At 47.4% G+C, this 20,304-nt stretch overlaps 1 protein-coding gene across 1 annotated transcript in view; it reads left to right on the plus strand.

Annotated features, from left to right (window-relative positions):
• Positions 1-20,304, plus strand: part of LOC139227745 (uncharacterized) — a 244,833-nt gene that overhangs the window by 212,337 nt on the left and 12,192 nt on the right. The window lies entirely within an intron of this gene.

Here is a 20,304-nt window from a genome sequence, read left to right on the forward strand (position 1 = left end):
TGCAAAAGCTTCTATAGATATGTGAAGAGAAAAAGATTAGTGAAGACAAACATAGGTCCCCTGCCGTCAGAATCAGGTGAATTTATAATGGGGAACAAAGAAATGGCAGACCAATTGAACAAATACTTTGGTTCTGTCTTCACGAAGGAAGACACAAATAACCTTCTGGAAATACTAGGGGACCGAGGGTCTAGCGAGAAGGAGGAACTGAAGGAAATCCTTATTAGTCAGGAAATTGTGTTAGGGAAATTGATGGGATTGAAGGCTGATAAATCCCCAGGGCCTGATAGTCTGCATCCCAGAGTACTGAAGGAAGTGGCCTTAAAAATAGTGGATGCATTGGTGATCATTTTCCAACAGTCTATTGACTCTGGATCAGTTCCTATGGACTGGAGGATAGCTAATGTAACACCACTTTTTAAAAAAGGAGGGAGAGAGAAAATGGGGAATTATAGACCTGTTATCCTGACATCAGTAGTAGGGAAAATGTTGGAATCAATTATTAAAGATAAAATAGCAGCACATTTGGAAAGCAGTGACAGGATTGGTCCAAGTCAAAGTGGATTTATGAAAAGGAAATCATGCTTGACAAACCTTCTAGAATTTTTTGGGGATGTAACTAGTAGAGTGGACAAGGGAGAACCAGTGGATGTGGTATATTTGGACTTTCAAAAGGCTTTTGACAAGGTCCCACACGAGATTGGTGTGCAAAATTAAAGCACATGGTATTGGGGGTAATGTATTGACATGGATAGAGAACTGGTTGGCAGACAGGAAGCAGAGAGTCGGGATAAACGGGTCCTTTTCAGAATGGCAGGCAGTGACTAGTGGGGTTCCAGAGGGCTCAGTGCTGGGACACCAGCTATTTACAATATACATCATCGATTTAAATGAAGGAATTGAGTGTAGTTTGCAGATGACACTAAGCTGGGTGGCAGTGTGAGCTGTGAGGAGGATGCTAAGAGGCTGCAGGGTGACTTGGACAGGTTAGGTGAGTGGGCAAATGCATGGCAGATGCAGTGTAATGTGGATAAATGTGAGGTTATCCACTTTGGTGGCAAAAACATGAAGGCAGAATATTATCTGATGGCGGCAGATTAGGAAAAGGGGAGGTGCAACGAGACCTGGGTGTCATGGTTCATCAGTCATTGAAAGTTGGCATGCAGGTACAGCAGGCGGTGAAGAAGGCAAATGGCGTGTTGACCTTCATAGCTCGGGGATTTGAGTTTAGGAACAGGGAGGTCTTACTGCAGTTGTACAGGGCCTTGGTGAGACCTCACCTGGAATATTGTGTTCAGTTTTGGTCTCCTAATCTGAGGAAGGACGTTCTTGCTATTGAGGGAATGCAGCGAAGGTGCACCAGCCTGATTCCTGGGATGGCTGGTCTGACATATGAGGAGAGACTGGATCAACTGGACCTGTATTCACTGGAATTTCGAAGAATGAGAGGGGATCTCATAGAAACATATAAAATTCTGACAGGATTGGACAGGTTAGATGCAGGAAGAATGTTCCCGATGTTGGGCGAGTCCAGAACCAGGGGTCACAATCTTAAGGATAAGGGGTAAGCCATTTCGGATCGAGATAAGGGGAAACTTCTTCACTCAGAGAGTTGTTAACCTGTGGAATTCCCTGCCGCAGAGAGTTGTTGATGCCAGTTCATTAGATATATTCAAGAGGGAGTTAGATATGGCCCTTACGGCTGAAGGGATCAAGGGGTATGGAGAGAAAGCAGGAAAGGGGTACTGAGGTGAATGATCAGCCGTGATCTTATTGAATGGTGGTGCAGGCTCGAGGGGCCGAATGGCCTACTCCTGCACATATTTTCTATGTTTCTAAAAGCATCCCAAAAATTGATAATCAAGGGTCTATTGGGAGAGAGGAACTTAATACAATCACTGTCACTAAAGAAAAAGTACTCAGTGAAATAATGGGACTAAAGATGGACAAGTCCCCTGGACCTGATGACTTACATCCTAGGGCCTTAAAAGAAGTGGCTGCAGAGATAGTGGATGCATTGGTTGTAATCTGCCAAAATTCCCTAGATTCTGGGGCGGTCCCAGCAGATTGGTAAACCACAAATGTAATGCCCCTATTTAGAATAGGAGGGATACAGAAAGCAGGAAACTATAGACCAGTTAGTTTAGCCTCTGTTGGGAAATTCCGGAGTCCATTATTAAGGAAGCAGTTGCAGAACATTTGGAAAATCATAATGGAGTCAAGCAGAGTCAGCATGGTTTTATGAAAGGGAAATCATGTTTGACAAATTTTCTGGAATTCTTTGAGGATGTAACGAGCAGGGTGGATAGGGGGAAACCAGTGGATGTGGTGTATTTGGATTTCCAGAAGGCATTCGATAAGGTGCCGCATAAAAGGTTATTGCCCAAGATAAAAGTTCACGGGGTTGGGGGTAATATATTAGCATGGTGAGAGGATTGGCTAACTAACAGAAAACAGAGAGTCGGGATAAATGGATCATTTTCCGGTTGGCAAATGGTAACTAGTCGGGTGCCACAGGGAGCGGTGCTGGGTCCTCAACTATTTACAATCTATATTAATGACTTGGACTAAGGGACCGAGTGTAATGTAGCCAAGTTTTCGAATGATACAAAGATGGATGAGAAAGTAAGTTGTGAGGAGGACACAAAGAATCTGCAAGGAGATATAGACAGGCTAAGTGAGTGGGCAAATATTTGGCAGATGGAGTACAATGTGGGAAAATGTGAAGTTATCCACTTTGCCAGGAAAAATAAAAAAGCAAATTATTATTTAAATGGAGAGAGATTACAAAATGCTGCAGTACAGAGGGACCTGGGGGTCCTTGTGTATGAAACACAAAAAGTTAGTATGCAGGTACAGCCAGTAATCAGGAAGGCAAATGGAATGTTGGCCTTTATTGCAAGGGGGATAGAGTATAAAAGCAGAGAAGTCCTGCTACAACTGTACAGGGTATTGGTGAGGCCACACCTCGAGTACTGCTCAGAGTTTTGGTCTCCGTATTTAAGGAAGGATATACTTGCATTGGAGGCTGTTCAGAGAAGGTTCACTCGGTTGATTCCGGAGATGAGGAGATTGATTTATGAAGAAAGGTTCAGTAGGTTGGACCTATAAATGTTGGAGTTTAGAAGAATGAGAGGTGATCTTATTGAAACATATAAGATACTGAAGGGGCTCGACACGGTGGATGTAGAGAGGGTGTTTCCACTTGTGGGGGAATCTTGAACTAGGGGGCGTCATTTCAGAATAAGGAGTCGCCCATTTAGAACTGAGATGAGGAGGAATTTCTTCCCTCAAAGGGTTGTAAATCTGTGGAATTCTCTGCCCCAGAGAGCTGTGGAGGCTGGGACATTGAATATATTTAAGGCGGAGATAGACAGATTTTTGAGCAATGAGGGAATAAAGGGTTATGGGGAGCGGGCACGGAAGTGGAGCTGAGTCCATGATCAGATCAGCCATGATCTTATTGAATGGCGGATTAGACTCGAAGGGCCAAATGGCCAACTCCTGCTCCTATTCCTTACGTTCTTATGAGGCCGTGAAGCGATGTGGTGTTGGCGACAAGGACATTGAACTTGTGATAGGGGGCAGAAGGTAATAGCTTTGGTCTTCCTAATGCTGAGCTGGAGGAAAATGTGGATCATCAAAGAATGGATGCCTGACAGCACACAGGCAGTGGAGGGATCGAAAGGGGTGGCGGAGAGGTAGTGCTGCGTGTCATCAGCACATCGCTGTAACTTTGTGTGTCAGCCATGGCTCAGTGGGTAGCACACTCACCTCTGAGTCAGAAGGCTGTGGGTTCAGGTTCCACTCCAGGTCTGAGCACATAAATCTAGGCTGAAGTGCAGTGCTGAGGGAGTGCCACACTGTCGGAGGTGCCGTATTTCAGATGAGATGTTAAACTAAGGCCCCGTTTGCTCTCTCAGGTGGATATAAAAGATCCCATGGCACTTTTTCGAAGAAGAGCAGGGAAGTTATCCCCAGTGTCCTGGCCAATATTTATCCCTCAATCAACATCACAAATGCCGATTATCTGGTCATTATTGTCATGTATGTATGCTTGGTTTTACTCGCCACCAGGTGGCACCACTGTCTGAGGTCACTGGGCTGTGTGCACATGTGTGCGGCCCAGGTATAAAAGGCCAGCCACCTTGTAATGTAAGCACTTTGGGCCCTAATAAAGGAGAGCCAGTTTGTACTTGTTCGGAGTTTACAGCATTCAGTCTATTGAGTTATTGCATACAAAACATTTGGCGACGAGTTAACAAGAACCTTCGCATGCAAAAATGAGCACAATTGGAATTTTGGAGCGATTCGTAGAGCGAGACGATTGGGCAGACTTTGTAACCTGCTTGAACCAGTACTTCGTGGCCCACAAAATGGAGAAAGAGGCAGACGCAGTTCAGCGCTGGGCGGTCCTCCTCACGGTTTGCGGTCCGAAAATCTATGGACTCAAAGAATCTCCTCTCGCCCTTAAGTCCAATGGAGAGGGACTATGGAACATTGTCATCATGACCATCTCAAACCAGATGAAGGCAGCATCATCTCAAGATATCGATTCTATACGCACTTTCGTTCTGAGGGCTAGGATGTATCGGAATTCGTTGCCGACATAAGACGTCGAGCTGGACCATTCGAAACTGCGTTGGCAGACATGCTGCGGGACTACTTTGTAATCGGCAACAACCACGAGGTGATCCTGCGTAAGCTACTGGCGGCGGAGATGCTGGATTTGAGCAAGGCTATCACAATTGCCCAATCATGCATGACAACAGACAAAAACTTAAAGCAGATATCATTGAAAAATCGGAAATCGGCAAGTACCGTAAACAAGATAGTATCGTCGTTTGGCAAAGCTGTATATGGCAGGGCCTACCCGACTGCATACACGAAACCTGTGGCTGCTCAAAGTCCGCCAATGGGAATGAATCCGCTATCACCGTGTTGGCGTTGTGGGGGAAATCATCGGCATCATCAGTGTTGGTTTAAACAGTATATTTGTAAAGGCTGTTCGAGAGTGGGGCATTGCCAATGTATGTGTCCGCAACTGAGCAAGCGTGCTGTGACACACCACGTGGAGGATGATGACCAGTCTAGCGCGAATCCGGATATACAATCCGAGATACCAGTGGAGGAAGTGTATGGACTGTATTCGTTCCTAACAAAGAGCCAACCGATAATGATTAATGTAAAACTTAATGGTGTGACGGTATTATTGGAATTAGACACAGGTGCGAGTCAATCAATAACGACATTCGACAGGCTGAGGGATACTAAGGCTGTGAGGCCTAAGCTGAGTCCAGTCAATGCCAAGTTGCATATGTACACTAAAGAACTCATAACGGTGATTGGCAGTGCAGTAATCAAGGTGTCGTATGATGGTGCGGTTCACGCTTTACCGTTATAGATTGTTCCAGGCAGTGGTCCAACGCTGTTCGGCAGGAACTGGTTAGAAAAAATCAAATGGAACTGGAACGAGATCAAAGCGTTGTCGTTGGAGGATGATACTTCATGTGCTCAAGTGCTGAGCAAGTTCCCCTCGCTGTTTGAACCAGGCATCGGCAATTTCACGGGAGCCAAGGTGCAGATCCATGTGGACTAGGATGCAAGAAACGTCCATCATAAAGTTTGGGCAGTGCCAAATATGATGAGGGAGAGGGTCGAAATCGAACTGGACAGACTCCAGCGTGAAGGGATCATATCACCGGTCGAATTTAATGAATGGGCCAACCCCATTATTCCCATTAAAAAGTGATGGTACTGTCAGGATTTGTGAAGACTACAAGGTTACGATCAACCGAGTTTCGAAACAGAATCAATACCCATTACCGAAGGCTGATTACCTGTTTGCAATTCTAGCCGGGGGAAAGTCGTTCACAAAACTGACGTCGGCCTATATGACACAGGAGCTGGTCGACACGTCAAAGAAATTTATGTGCATCAACACTCATATATGACTGTTTATCTACAACTGGTGCCCTTTTGGAATTCGCTCGGCTGCGGCCATATTTCAGAGGAACATGGAGAGTCTACTGAAGTCTGTCTCCAGAACCGTCGTGTTCCAAGATGACATACTTCTCACAGGTCGTGACTCTGCCGAACATCTGAACAACCTGGAAGAGGTTCCACATCATCTGGTCAAAGTGGGACTCAGACTGAAATGCTCAAAGTGCATCTTCATGGCACCGGAAGTCTGATTCCTGGGGATGAAAATTGCTGCTGATGGTATCAGGCCTACAGACTCAAAAACCAAGGTCATCAAGAATGTACCCAAGCCTCAGAATGTGACGGAGCTGCGTTCGTTCCTTGGTCTACTCAACTACTTCGGTAATTTCCTACCTAGGTTGAGCACCTTATTAGAGCCACTGCACATGCTGCTAAGAAAAGGCGACAACTGGATTTGGGGTGCGTCTCAAGATAGAGCATTTGAGAAAGCTACTAATCTGCTTTGCTTAACAAGCTGCTGGTACATTATGATCCATGTAAGCGTCTAGTATTGGCCTGTGATGCTTCGTCATATGGAGTCGGTTGCGTGCTCCAACAAGCTAATTACAACCTGTTGCATATGCTTCAAAATGTTTGTCAAAGGCGGAAATAGCCTACAGCATGGTAGAGAAAGAAGCACTAGCCTGTGTGTATGCGGTTAAAAAGATGCATCAGTACCTGTTTGGTCTTCAGTTTGAACTGGAAACAGATCACAAGCCACTCATTTTATTGTTTTCGGAAAACAAAGGTATCAATACTAATGCATCATCCCGCATCCAGAGGTAGGCGCTGACATTATCTGCCTATGATTATGTCATTCACCATAGGCCTGGCACTGAGAATTGTGCCAATGCATTGAGCTGTTTGCCGTTGCCCACACCGGAGGTAGAAATGCCACAACCTGCAGACCTACTGTTTGTCATGAATGCTTTTGAAAGTGAAGGAACCCCTGTCACGGCCCAACAAGTTAAGACCTGGATCAGCCAGGACCCGATATTATCAGTTGTGAAACGTATCCTTAAAGGTGATTGGTCTGCCATATCCAAGCAAATGTGTAAGGAGACAATACCTTACATTTGTTGCAAAGACGAACTATCCATTCAATCAGATTGTATACTGTGGGGTAATCGTGTTGTTATGCCCAAGAAAGGCAGAGAGAAATTTGTGCATGATCTACATAGCACGCATCCCGGTATTGTCATGATGAAAGTCATTGCCAGGTCTCATGTATGGTGGCCTGGAATTGACTCTGATCTGGAATCTTGTGTGTATCAGTGCAACACTTGCATGCAGCTCAGTAATGCACCAGCAGAATCGCCACTGAGTCTGTGGTCATGGCCATCTAAACCATGGTCCAGGATCCACATTGACTTTGCAGGTCCCTTCCTGGGAAAGATGTTCTTAGTTGTGGTGGATGTTTATTCCAAGTGGATAGTGTTATGTATGTAAACCTTGGGAGCACCTGTAAATAAGGAGGCCTCACAGGCTGGAGAGGCACTCTGAGATCCGTAATGAAGGACTACGGTCACACCTTATTTTGAGCTTGCAGAATCTAGTCTGACTCTTTATTCAAGACATAACAACTGGCGACGAGATACAAATGACAAACCCCACTGCAACAATGCAGAGAACCTGGAGAAATTTTCGGAGGGAGATGATTGGAAACCTTCGTGGAGCGAGTAGTAGTGATGTTGGGGAGGGCATCAAACAGGAAATTAGTGGTGCATGCAATAAAGGTGCAGCAGTTATAATGGGTGACTTTAATAGGCACATAGATTGGGCTAACCAAACTGGAAGCAATACAGTGGAGGAGGATTTCCTGGAGTGCATAAGGGATGGTTTTCAAGACCAATATGTCGAGGAACCAACTAGGGGGGAGGCCATCTTAGACTGGGTGTTGTGTAATGAGAGAGGATTAATTAGCAATCTCGTTGTGCGAGGCCCCTTGGGGAAGAGTGACCATAATATGGTGGAATTCTGCATTAGGATGGAGAATGAAACAGTTAATTCAGAGACCATGGTCCAGAACTTAAAGAAGGGTAACTTTGAAGGTATGAGGCGTGAATTGGCTAGGATAGATTGGCGAATGATACTTAAGGGGTTGACTGTGGATGGGCAATGGCAGACATTTAGCGACCGCATGGATGAACTACAACAATTGTACATTCCTGTCTGGCGTAAAAATAAAAAAGGGAAGGTGGCTCAACCGTGGCTATCAAGGGATAGTATTAAAGCCAAGGAAGTGGCATACAAATTGGCCAGAAATAGCAGCGAACCCGGGGACTGGGAGAAATTTAGAACTCAGCAGAGGAGGACAAAGGGTTTGATTAGGGCAGGGAAAATGGAGTATGAGAGGAAGCTTGCAGGGAACATTAAGACGGATTGCAAAAGTTTCTATAGATATGTAAAGAGAAAAAGGTTAGTAAAGACAAACATAGGTCCCCTGCAGTCAGAATCAGGGGACGTCGTAATGGGGAACAAAGAAATGGCAGACCAATTGAACAAGTACTTTGGTTCGGTATTCACTAAGGAGGACACAAACAACCTTCCGGATATAAAAGGGGTCAGAGGGTCTAGTAAGGAGGAGGAACTGAGGGAAATCCTTATTAGTCGGGAAATTGTGTTGGGGAAATTGATGGGATTGAAGGCCGATAAATCCCCAGGGCCTGATGGACTGCATCCCAGAGTACTTAAGGTGGTGGCCTTGGAAATAGCGGATGCATTGACAGTCATTTTCCAACATTCCATTGACTCTGGATCAGTTCCTATCGAGTGGAGGGTAGCCAATGTAACCCCACTTTTTAAAAAAGGAGGGAGAGAGAAAACAGGGAATTATAGACCAGTCAGCCTGACCTCATTCGTGGGTAAAATGATGGAATCAATTATTAAGGATGTCATAGCAGCGCATTTGGAAAGAGGTGACATGATAGGTCCAAGTCAGCATGGATTTGTGAAAGGGAAATCATGCTTGACAACTCTTCTGGAATTTTTTGAGGATGTTTCCAGTAGAGTGGACAAGGGAGAACCAGTTGATGTGGTATATTTGGACTTTCAGAAGGCTTTCGACAAGGTCCCACACAAGAGATTAATGTGAAAAGTTAAAGCACATGTGATTGGGGGTAGTGTGCTGACATGGATTGAGAACTGGTTGTCAGACTGGAAGCAAAGAGTAGGAGTAAATGGGTACTTTTCAGAATGGCAGGCAGTGACTAGTGGGGCACCGCAAGGTTCTGGTGCTGGGGCCCCAGCTGTTTACAATGTACATTAATGATTTAGACGAGGGGATTAAATGTAGTATCTCCAAATTTGCGGATGACACTAAGTTAGGTGGCAGTGTGAGCTGCGAGGAGGATGCTATGAGGCTGCAGAGTGACTTGGATAAGTTAGGTGAGTGGGCAAATGCATGGCAGATGAAGTATAATGTGGATAAATGTGAGGTTATCCACTTTGGTGGTAAAAACAGAGAGACGGACTATTATCTGAATGGTGACAGATTAGGAAAAGGGGAGGTGCAACGAGACCTGGGTGTCATGGTACATCAGTCATTGAAGGTTGGCATGCAGGTACAGCAGGCGGTTAAGAAAGCAAATGGCATGTTGGTCTTCATAGCGAGGGGATTTGAGTACAGGGGCAGGGAGGTGTTGCTACAGTTGTACAGGGCCTTGGTGAGGTCACACCTGGAATATTGTGTACAGTTTTGGTCTCCTAACTTGAGGAAGGACATTCTTGCTATTGAGGGAGTGCAGCGAAGGTTCACCAGACTGATTCCCAGGATGGCGGGACTGACCTATCAAGAAAGACTGGATCAACTGGGCTTGTATCCACTGGAGTTCAGAAGAATGAGAGGGGACCTCATAGAAACGTTTAAAATTCTGATGGGTTCAGACAGGTTAGATGCAGGAAGAATGTTCCCAATGTTGGGGAAGTCCAGAACCAGGGGTCACAGTCTAAGGATAAGGGGTAAGCCATTTAGGACCGAGATGAGGAGAAACCTCTTCACCCAGAGAGTGGTGAACCTGTGGAATTCTGTACCACAGAAAGTTGTTGAGGCCAATTCACTAAATATATTCAAAAAGGAGTTAGATGAAGTCCTTACTACTAGGGGAATCAAGGGGTATGGCGAGAAAGCAGGAATGGGGTTCTGAAGTTGCATGTTCAGCCATGAACTTATTGAATGGCGGTGCAGGCTAGAAGGGCCAAATGGCCTACTCCTGCACCTATTTTCTATGTTTCTATGTTTCTATGATCTATACTTCGTGGCCAATGAGCTGGAAGGAGAAGCGAATGCTGCTAAATGAAGGGCGATCCTCTTCACTGTTTGCGGGGCACCAACGTATGGTCTCCTGAAAAATTTTCTCGCTGCAGCGAAACCCACAGACAAGTCATACGATGAGTTGTGCATACTGGTCCAGGAGCATCGAAACCCGAAGGAAAGCGTTCTGATTCGAAGTATCGGCTCTACATGTACAAGAGGTCTGAAGGCCAGGAAGTGGCGAGCTACATCGCCAAGCTAAGACGCCATGCTGAACATTGCGAATTTGAAGGACACTTGGAGCACATGCTCAGGGACTTCTTTGTACTTGGCATTGGCCATGAAGTAATACTTCGCAAACTTTTGACTGTCGAGACCCCAACCTTGTGTAAAGCCATAGCGCTAGCCCAGGCGTTCATTGCCACCAGTGACAATACCAAATAAATCTCTCAGCACACGAGTGCTGCTGCAAGTACTGTGAACAAAGTAATGTTGTTTTCGAATCAAAATGTACAGGGCAGGGCTTACATGCCTGCAGCTGCACATCTGCAGATGACTCAGAGTCCACCATCAAGGGTGGTGAATACAAGGCCATTAACACCTTGTTGGCGCTGCGGGGGTGATCATCGTTTCCATTCATGCCGCTTCAAAGGATACGTTTGCAAGGGCTGTGGAACAATGGGACACCTCCAACGTATGTGCAGGCGAGCTGCAAACCCTGCTAATCCTGCAAACCACCATGTTGAAGAAGAGGACAGATTCACGGTGGACCATGACGAACCAGAGCCTCAGACCGAGGAGCCAAAGGTATATGGGGTGCACACATTTACCACAAAGTGTCCCCCGATAATGCTGAAGGTTAAATTAGATGGACTCCTGGTGTCCATGGAGCTGGACACAGGCGCAAGCCAGTCCATAATAAGCAAAAAGACTTTCGATAAGTTGTGGTGCAGCAAGGCCTCAAGGCCAGTCCTGACTCCCATTCGTACTAAACTGAGAACGTATACAAAGGAACTGATTCCCGTAATCGGCAGTGCTACCGTAAAGGTCTCCTACGATGGAGTGGTGCACAAGTTACCACTCTGGGTGGTACCGGGCGATGGCCCCATGCTGTTCGGCAGGAGCTGGCTGGGAAAGATACACTGGAACTGGGACGATGTCCGAGCGCTTTCGTCCGTTGACGACACTTCATGTGTCCAGGTCCTAAACAAGTTCCCCTCACTGTTCGAACCAGGCAACAGGAAGTTCCAAGGAGCAAAAGTGCAGATCCATTTGATTCCGGAGACGCGACCCATCCATCACAAAGTGAGAGCGGTACCTTACATGATGAGAGAGAGGGTGGAGATCGAGCTGGACCGGCTGCAACGAGAGGGCATCATTTCGCCGATCGAATTCAACGGATGGGCCAGTCCTATTGTTCCAGTCCTCAAGGGAGATGGCACCGTCAGAATCTGTGGTGATTACAAAGTAACTATCAATAGTTTCTCACTGCAGGATCAATACCCGTTACCGAAGGCAGATGACCGATTTGCGACGCTGGCAGGAGGAAAAATGTTAACGAAGCTGGACTTGACCTCAGCCTACATGACGCAGGAGCTGGAGGAATCATTGAAAGGTCTCACCTGCATCAACACGCACAAAGGTCTCTTCATTTACAACAGATGCACGTTTGGGATTCGATCGATGATATTCCAGAGGAACATGGAAAGCTTGCTGAAGTTGGTCCCGCGCACCGTGGTCTTCCAGGACGACATCTTGGTTACAGGTCGGGACACCGTCGAGCATCTGCAGAACCTGGAGGAGGTTCTTAGTCAGCTTAATCGTGTGGGGCTCAGGCTAAAATGCTCGAAGTGCATTTTCCTGGTGCCTGAAGTCGAGTTCCTGGGGAGAAGAATCATGGCGAACGGCATCAGGCCCACCGAGTCGAAGATGGAGGCAATCGAGAATGCACCGAGACCACAGAACGTGACGGAGCTGCGGTCGTTTCTAGGACTCCTGAAATATTTTAGTAACTTCTTACTGGGTCTTAGCACATTGTTAGAACCCCTGCACTCTTTACTGCATGAAGGAGATGAACGGGTATGGGGTAAAAGCCAAGAAAATACCTTTGAGAAAGCTAGGAAGCTGTTATGTTCAAACAAACTGCTTGTGTTGTACGATCCATGTAAGCGTTTGGTACTAGCATGTGATGCATCGTCATACGGGATCGGGTGTGTATTGCAACAAGCCAATGAATTTGGGAAATTGCAACCGATTGCTTATCATCCAGAAGTCTGTCTAAGGCCGAGAGGGCCGACAGTATTACGGGGTAAAGAAAATGCATCGATATCTGTTCGGGCTCAAATTTAAATTGGAAACCGACCATAAGCCACTTATATCCCTCTTTTCTGAAAGCAAAGAGATGGGCACTCACATTGTCCACATACAACTATGCCATCCGCCACAGGCCAGGCACAGAAAACTGCGCCGATGCTCTCAGCAGTCTGCCATTGCCCACCACAGGGGTGGAAATAGCACAGTCCGCAGATTTAGTTATGGTAATGGAAGCATTTGAGAGTGAGCAATCACCTGTTACTGCCCGACAGTTTAGAACCTGGATGAGCCAGGACCCCTTAGTATCCTTAGTAAAAAACTGTGTGCTCCACGGGAGTTGGTCTAGTGTCCCGTTAGAGATGCAGAAAGAAATACAGCCGTACCAGCGGCGCAAAGATGAAATGTCTATACAGGCAGGCTGCCTCCTATGGGGTAATCGGGTAGTGGTGCCAAAAAGGGGCAGGGACATTTTCATTAGTGATCTCCACAGCACCCACGCAGGCATGTAATGATAAAAGCGATAGCCAGATCCCACGTGTGTTGGCCCGGTATCGATGCAGACTTAGAGTCCAGCGTGCACAAATGTAATACATGTTCACAGTTAAGCAATGCACCCAGGGAGGTGCCACTAAGTTTATGGTCCTGGTCCTCCAAACCGTGGTCCAGGGTCCATGTCAACTATGCAGGCCCATTCTTGGGAAAAATGTTCTTAGTGGTTGTAGATGCGTACTCCAAATGGATTGAATGTGTGATAATGTTGGCAAGCACGTCTGCTGCCACCTTTGAAAGCCTAAGGGCCATGTTTGCCACGCACGGCCTGCTTGATGTCCTTGTAAGTGACAATGGGCCATGCTTTACAGTGCCGAGTTCAAGGAGTTCGTGACCCGCAATGGGATCAAACATGTCACATCTGCCCCGTTTAAACCAGCATCCAATGGTCAGGCAGAACGAGCACTTCAAACAATCAGGCAGAACTTGAAAAGGGTAGCTGAAGGCTCACTGCAGACTTGCTTATCCCGAGTCCTGCTCAGTTACCACACAAGACCCCACTCACTCACTGAGGTCCCTCCCACTGAACTGCTCATGAAAAGGGCACTTAAGACAAGGCTCTCATTAGTCCACCCTGATCTACACAAACAGGTAGAGAGCAGGCGGCTTTAACAGAATACATATCATGATCGGCCAAATGTGTCACGCGAAATTGAGATAAATGATTCTGTATTTGTGTTGAACTATGGACAAGGTCCCAAGTGGCTTCCTGGCACTGTTTTGGCCAAAGAGGGGAGATGGATGTTTGTGGTCAAACTCTCAAATGGACTCACCTACAGAAAACACTTGGACCAAACCAAACTTAGATTTGCAGACTATCCAGAACAACCCTATAGAGTCATCCTTTTTCGACCCTCCAACACACACACAAGTAGCAACCGACCCAGCGAGTGACCACGAAGCAGAACCCATCACCCGCAGCAGCCCAGCAGGACTCACCAGCCCCAGCAGCCCAGCAAGGCCAGCTGCGCAGCAGCCCAGCGAAGGCCCAACAAACTGTAAAGTCCTGACCCTGCAGTACAGACTTACACGAGGTATATGCTGAAGTCAAGGTCACTCTGGACCTGCACCTTTATTTCACAGCTCTCAAGTGCCACACTTGCCTGAGACCTGCCTTTATATACCTGTGTGGAACAGGTATGCAGTGTCTCCTGCAAGTGCACCCCTGGTGGTAAAGTATGCTCGTGGTTACAGGTCATATCTAGTTTCAGTCATGTACAGCATGGTAAGATACAGTTATATACAGTGGTGTGAGATACATGACATCACCCTCCCCCAAGGTCTTATTGTCTTTATAGATTCAGTCTCTCAGGTGGTCTACGCTCTCGCGTGGAGCGTCTTCGTTGTGGTTCAGTTGTTTGCCTTGGTGCCTGTTTTTCTTTTGGTGTGATTGCAGGTATCTCGCCTGGGCTGTCTATTTCGTTCAGTATGATTGCTGGTATCTCGCCTGGGCTGTCTGTTGAGACTGTCCTTTCCTCAGGTTGTTCCCTCTGTCTGTCCACCAGGTGTGGTGTGAGTTCCACATTGTAGTCTGCCTCTGGTTCTGCAGTGTTGTTGGTGAATCTACTTTTTACTTGGTCTACATGCCTCCGGCAGGTTTGGCCATTGTCCATTTGTACAACCAGTAGCCTGTTTCCTTCCTTGCCTGTTACTATTCCTGCAAGCTATTTGGGACCCCTGCCATAGTTTAGCACAAACACTTTGTCCCCTATCTCATTCCACCTCCCCCTCGAATTTCGGTCATGGTACTCAGTTAGCTTTTGAAGCTTAGCCTCAACAATTTCATGCATGTCTAGGAGGATTAACGAGAGCCTGGTCTTTAAGGTCCGTTTCATCAATAGTTGCGCGGGGGGAACCGCAGTCAACGAATGCGGACGAGATCTGTATGCCAGCAGCAGTCGCGACAGGCGGCTCTGCTCGTGGGACCTTGGTTTTTTAGCATGCCTTGTTTAACGATTTGCACTGCTCGCTCCACCTGGCCATTGGAGGCCGGCTTGAATGGTGCCGTCTTAATGTGATTTATGCCGTGGTCAACGATAAAATCTTGAAATTCTGCGCTGGTGAAGCACGGACCATTATTACTGACCAATATGTCAGGGATTCCGTGCGTTGCAAACATGGTTCTAAGGCTCTCCACATTGGTGGAGGTGGTGCTCGAGTTTAAAATGGTGCACTCGATCCACTTTGAAAATGTATCGACGATTACGAGGAACATTTTGCCCATGAATGGGCCCGCATAGTCTACATGCACACGCGACCACGGTTTGGTGGGCCAGGGCCGAGGGCTTAGGGGGGCCTCCCTGGGGGCATTACTGAGTTGGGCACAAATGGTGCACCGCCGGACGCAGAGCTCCAAGTCCGCGTCAATGCCAGGCCACCAGACGTGGGATCTGGCTACGGCCTTTATAACGACGATCCCCGGGTGCTCGCGGTGGAGCTCCCGGACAAATGCCTTTCTGCCTCGCAAGGGCATAACTACTCAGCTGCCCCACATCAGGCAGTCTGCCTGTAGTGAGAGTTCATGCATGCGCCTATGGAAAGGTTTGATCTCCTCGGGGCAGGCATACAGGCATCGCGAACCTCTGCCCAGTCACCAGTTAAACACATCTTTTGACTAAGGATAACGTGGGGTCGCTGGTCGTCCAGGCTCTGATTTGGCGAGCCGTCATGGGCGAACCTGTGGATTCAAAGGCATTGATTGCTATGACCATCTCACAGTCCTGTTCGTCGGACCCTTCCGTGGTCGCCAGGGGTAGCCTGCTAAGCGTGTCGGCACAGTTATCTGTGCATGCTCTGTGCCTTATTGTGTAGTCGTAAGATGCCAGCATGAGTGCCCACCGCTGGATGCGCGCCGAGGCATTGGCGTTTATTGCCTTGCACTCGGATAGCAGGGACGCCATACACTCATGCGAGCGCTTCCTTCTCAACCATACCGTACCCGCGCTCTGCCCTCGAAAGTGACCTGGAGGCATAAGCAATGGGTTGTAATTTACCCGCATCATTGACATGCTGTAAAACGCACCCGACCCCATACGCTGACGCATCACATGTAAGAACTAGCTTTTTACCTGGGTCAAAAAAGGCTAAAACACTGTTGGAACATAGAAGGTTGCGTGCCTTATTGAAGGCGCGTTCTTGGGCGTCCCCCCAAAACCAATCGCACCCCTTTCTGAGTAGCATGTGGAGAGGCTCCAGCAGCGTGCTCAAGTTCTGCATAAAGTTCCCAAAGTAATTGAGTAGCCCGAGAAAGGCGCGCAGTTCCGAGACATTTCAGGGCCTGGGTGCCAGACGAATTGCTTCGGTTTTGGATTCTGTTGGGCGGATTCCATCAGCAGCAATCCTTCTGTCCAAAAATTCGACCTCGAGCGCGAGAAACAGATACTTGGATTTCTTAACTCTTAGGCCTACCCGATCCAATCGACTTAGTACTTCCTCCAAATTGCGGAGATGGGAGTCGGTGTCCCTGCCCGTGATGAGTATGTCATCTTGAAACACAACCGTCCCCGGGATGGACTTGAGCAGACTCTCCTTGTTGCGCTGGAATATAGCAGCTGCCGACCTGATGCCAAATGGGCATCGATTGTACATGAAAAGACCTCGATGTGTGTTGATAGTGGTGAGTAGCTTAGACTCTTCGGTCAGTTCTTGCGTCATATACGCAGATGTGGGATCTAGTTTCGAGAAAAGATTTCCTCCAGCCAATGTGGCAAATAGGTCCTCCGCTCTGGGCAGCGGGTATTGGTCCTGTAGGGAGACTCTGTTTATGGTAGACTTGTAATCCCCACAGATTCATATGGATCCATCAGGCTTCATGACGGGGACGATGGGACTTGCCCGGTGGCTAAATTCCACGGGTGAGATAATGCCTTCCCACAGAAGCCGGTCCAGTTCGTGTTCAATCTTTTCCCTCATCACATAAGGCACAGCTCTAGCCTTGTGATGGACCGGTCTAACTTCAGCCCCTTTGAAGATGCCCACACCTGGCTGAAAGAGTTGTTCAAAGTGACTTAGAACTGTTGAGCAGGAGGTCCATTCCTCTAGCGACATGGCGTGAACATCATCCCATTTCCAATGTAGTTTTGCCAGCCAGCTTCTCCCCAACAGTTCTGGGAAATCTCTGGGGACAATCCACAGGGGAAGTCGGTTCACCATCCCTTTGTGTGTGACTGAGAGCATGGCGCTGCCAAGGACTGGGACGATTTCTTTGGTATAGGTCCTTAGTTTGGTGTCGATCTTTGTGAGTTTTGGTCTGTTGCTTTTGTGCGGCCACAGCTGTTCAAATTGTTGGACGCTCATGAGAGATTGATTAGCTCCTGTGTCCAGTTCCATGTTGACGTGTATCCCGTTGAGTAGGACCCTCATCATTATTGGAGGCATCTTGTTGTAAGAACAGTGGACATTGATCGTGTTAACCCGCTGTACCTCGGCATCCCGGGCACTGTCCCCACCGTCTTCTGATCTGCTTTCCGACCCTTACGATTCGTATACCAGCCATGCTGCTGTTTTTCTGCACATGCGAGCCAGATGCCCTGTATAGTTGCAGTTTCTGCAAACAGCATGCTGAAATCGACACCCTTTGTTGAGTGCCTTTCCCCACATCTCCAGCACAGACCGCTTCCATTGTTTCCGAAGGATGAGCTGCATCTGGCTGATCTCTCTTGAGCTTCTCTCAGTCTGTAGTTGATTGCTCGCATTGTGGGTTGATGAGGTGTGAACGGCCATTCATGTGGCCCTTGATGGCTTCTGGCGCCATTGCCTGCTGTTGAAGGCCTGCTCTCCTGCCTTTGTCTGTGTGTGGTGGTAGTGGCTCATTTCACGCTGTGAACCCCTTGTTCCGATGTTTCGTTAGTTGTCGTACCCGCAATATAGATCAACCTCATTTCTTCTTCTCCTGCCAAGAATGTCTGTGCTGCCAGTGCTGCTGCCTCTAGGGTCAAGTTCTTGGTCTCTATAAGCTTTCGGAATATGCCTACGTGACCTATTCCTTCAATAAAAAAGTCTCTCAGTACTTCTCCTTAGTTCATCGGAGAACTCAAATAAACTAGCCAGCCTCCGAAGTTCCGCCACAAAGTCGGGTATGCTCTGGCCCACACAGCATCTGCAGTTGTCGAACCTGTGTCTGGCCATGTGTAGGCTGCTCCTGACTTCAGGTGGTCTCTCACCAGTGTGCTCAACTCCTCAAACAACTTGCTTGCTGGTTTCTCGGGTGCCAGCAGGTCCTTCATTGAGGCGTATGTTTTCGAGCCACAGCTGGTCAAGAGATGGGCTCTTCTCTTGTCTGCCTTATCGTCGCCCAACCAGTCTTTGGTTACAAAGCTTTGCTGGAGCCTTTCTATAAAGTCCTCCCAATTGTCTCCAGAATTGTATTTCTCATCTGAGCCATTGGTTGCCATTCTGTGGATTCTGTGATCCCGTAACTCGTCGTCACTGTAAAGTCCTGACCCTGCAGTACAGACTTACACGAGGCACATGCTGAAGTCAAGGTCACTCTGGACCTGCACCTTTATTTCACAGCTCTTGAGTGCCACACTTACCTGAGACCTGCCTTTATATACCTGTGTGGAACAGGTATGCAGTGTCTCCTGCAAGTGCACCCCTGGTGGTAAAGTATGCTTGTGGTTACAGGTCATATCCAGTTACAGTCATGTATAGCAGGGTAAGATACAGTTATATTTGACTCACCAAAACCGGCATTTGCACCGAGACGATCAACCAGAGAAAGGAAGGCCCCATATCGACTCATATTATAAATAGTTACACTATTGACTTTGGGGGGCGGTGGGGGGGGGGAAGTGTTGTTATGTATGTAAACCTGTAAATACCATGTCTAACCACAAGAGGGCTTATCCCTGGAGTCCCAAGGGATCCCACAATCCCTTGGGAGCACCTGTATATAAGGAGGCCTCACAGGCTGGAGAGGCACTCTGAGATCTGTAATAAAGGACTATGGTCACACCTTACTTTGAGCTTGCAGTATCTAGTCTGACTCTTTATTCAAGACATAACAGATAGAGTGTGCAATCATGTCATCCAGTACATCCACAGCTACCATTGAGAGCTTTCGTGTCATGTTTGCTATGCATGGTCTGCCTGACGTTGTAAGCGACAATGGATCTTGCTTCACCAGTATGGAGGTTCAAGAGTTCATGAAACTCAAAAAAAAAACAGTAAAAGGGAATATTATTTGAATGGGGAGAAATTACAACATGTTGCGGTGCAGAGGGACCTGGGGGTCCTTGTGCATGAATCCCAAAAAGTTAGTTTGCAGGTGCAGCAGGTAATCAGGAAGGCGAATGGAATGTTGGCCTTCATTGCGAGCGGGATGGAGTACAAAAGCAGGGAGGTCCTGATGCAACTGTATAGGGTATTGGTGAGGCCGCACCTGGAGTATTGCGTGCAGTTTTGGTCACCTTACTTAAGGAAGGATATACTAGCTTTGGAGGGGGTACAGAGACGATTCACTTGGCTGATTCTGGAGTTGAGAGGGTTATCTTATGATGATAGATTGAGCAGACTGGGTCTTTACTCGTTGGAGTTCAGAAGGATGAGGGGTGATCTTATAGAAACATTTAAAATAATGAAAGGGATAGACAAGATCGAGGCAGAGAGGTTGTTTTCACTGGTCGGGGAGACTAGAACGAGGGGGCACAGCCTCAAAATACGGGGGAGCCAATTTAAAACAGAGTTGAGAAGGAATTTCTTCTCCCAGAGGGTTGTGAATCTGTGAAATTCTCTGCCCAAGGAAGCAGTTGAGGCTAGCTCATTGAATGTATTCAAATCACAGATAGATAGATTTTTAACCAATAAGGGAATTAAGGGTTACGGGGAGCGGGCGGGTAAGTGGAGCTGAGTCCACGGCCAGATCAGCCATGATCTTGTTGAATGGCGGAGCAGGCCCGAGGGGCTAAATGGCCTACTCCTGTTCCTAATTCTTATGTTCTTATGTTCTTATATCAAACATGTGAGTTCAGCACCATTCAAACCCGCATCCAATGGACAAGCAGAGCGTGCTGTCCAAACCATCAAGCAAAGTATGAAACATGTAACTCAAGGTTCATTGCAAACTCGCTTGTCATGCATATTGCTTAGTTACAGGACAAGACTCCATATGCTTACCGGGGTCTCCCCTGCTGAACTATTGATGAAGAGAGGTCTCAAGACCAGGCTCTCTCTTGTCCACCCTGAATTAAATAATCGTGTTGAATGCT

The sequence above is a fragment of the Pristiophorus japonicus genome, chromosome 17 (assembly GCF_044704955.1).
Source record: "Pristiophorus japonicus isolate sPriJap1 chromosome 17, sPriJap1.hap1, whole genome shotgun sequence".
NCBI classification, from domain to species: Eukaryota; Metazoa; Chordata; class Chondrichthyes; family Pristiophoridae; genus Pristiophorus; species Pristiophorus japonicus.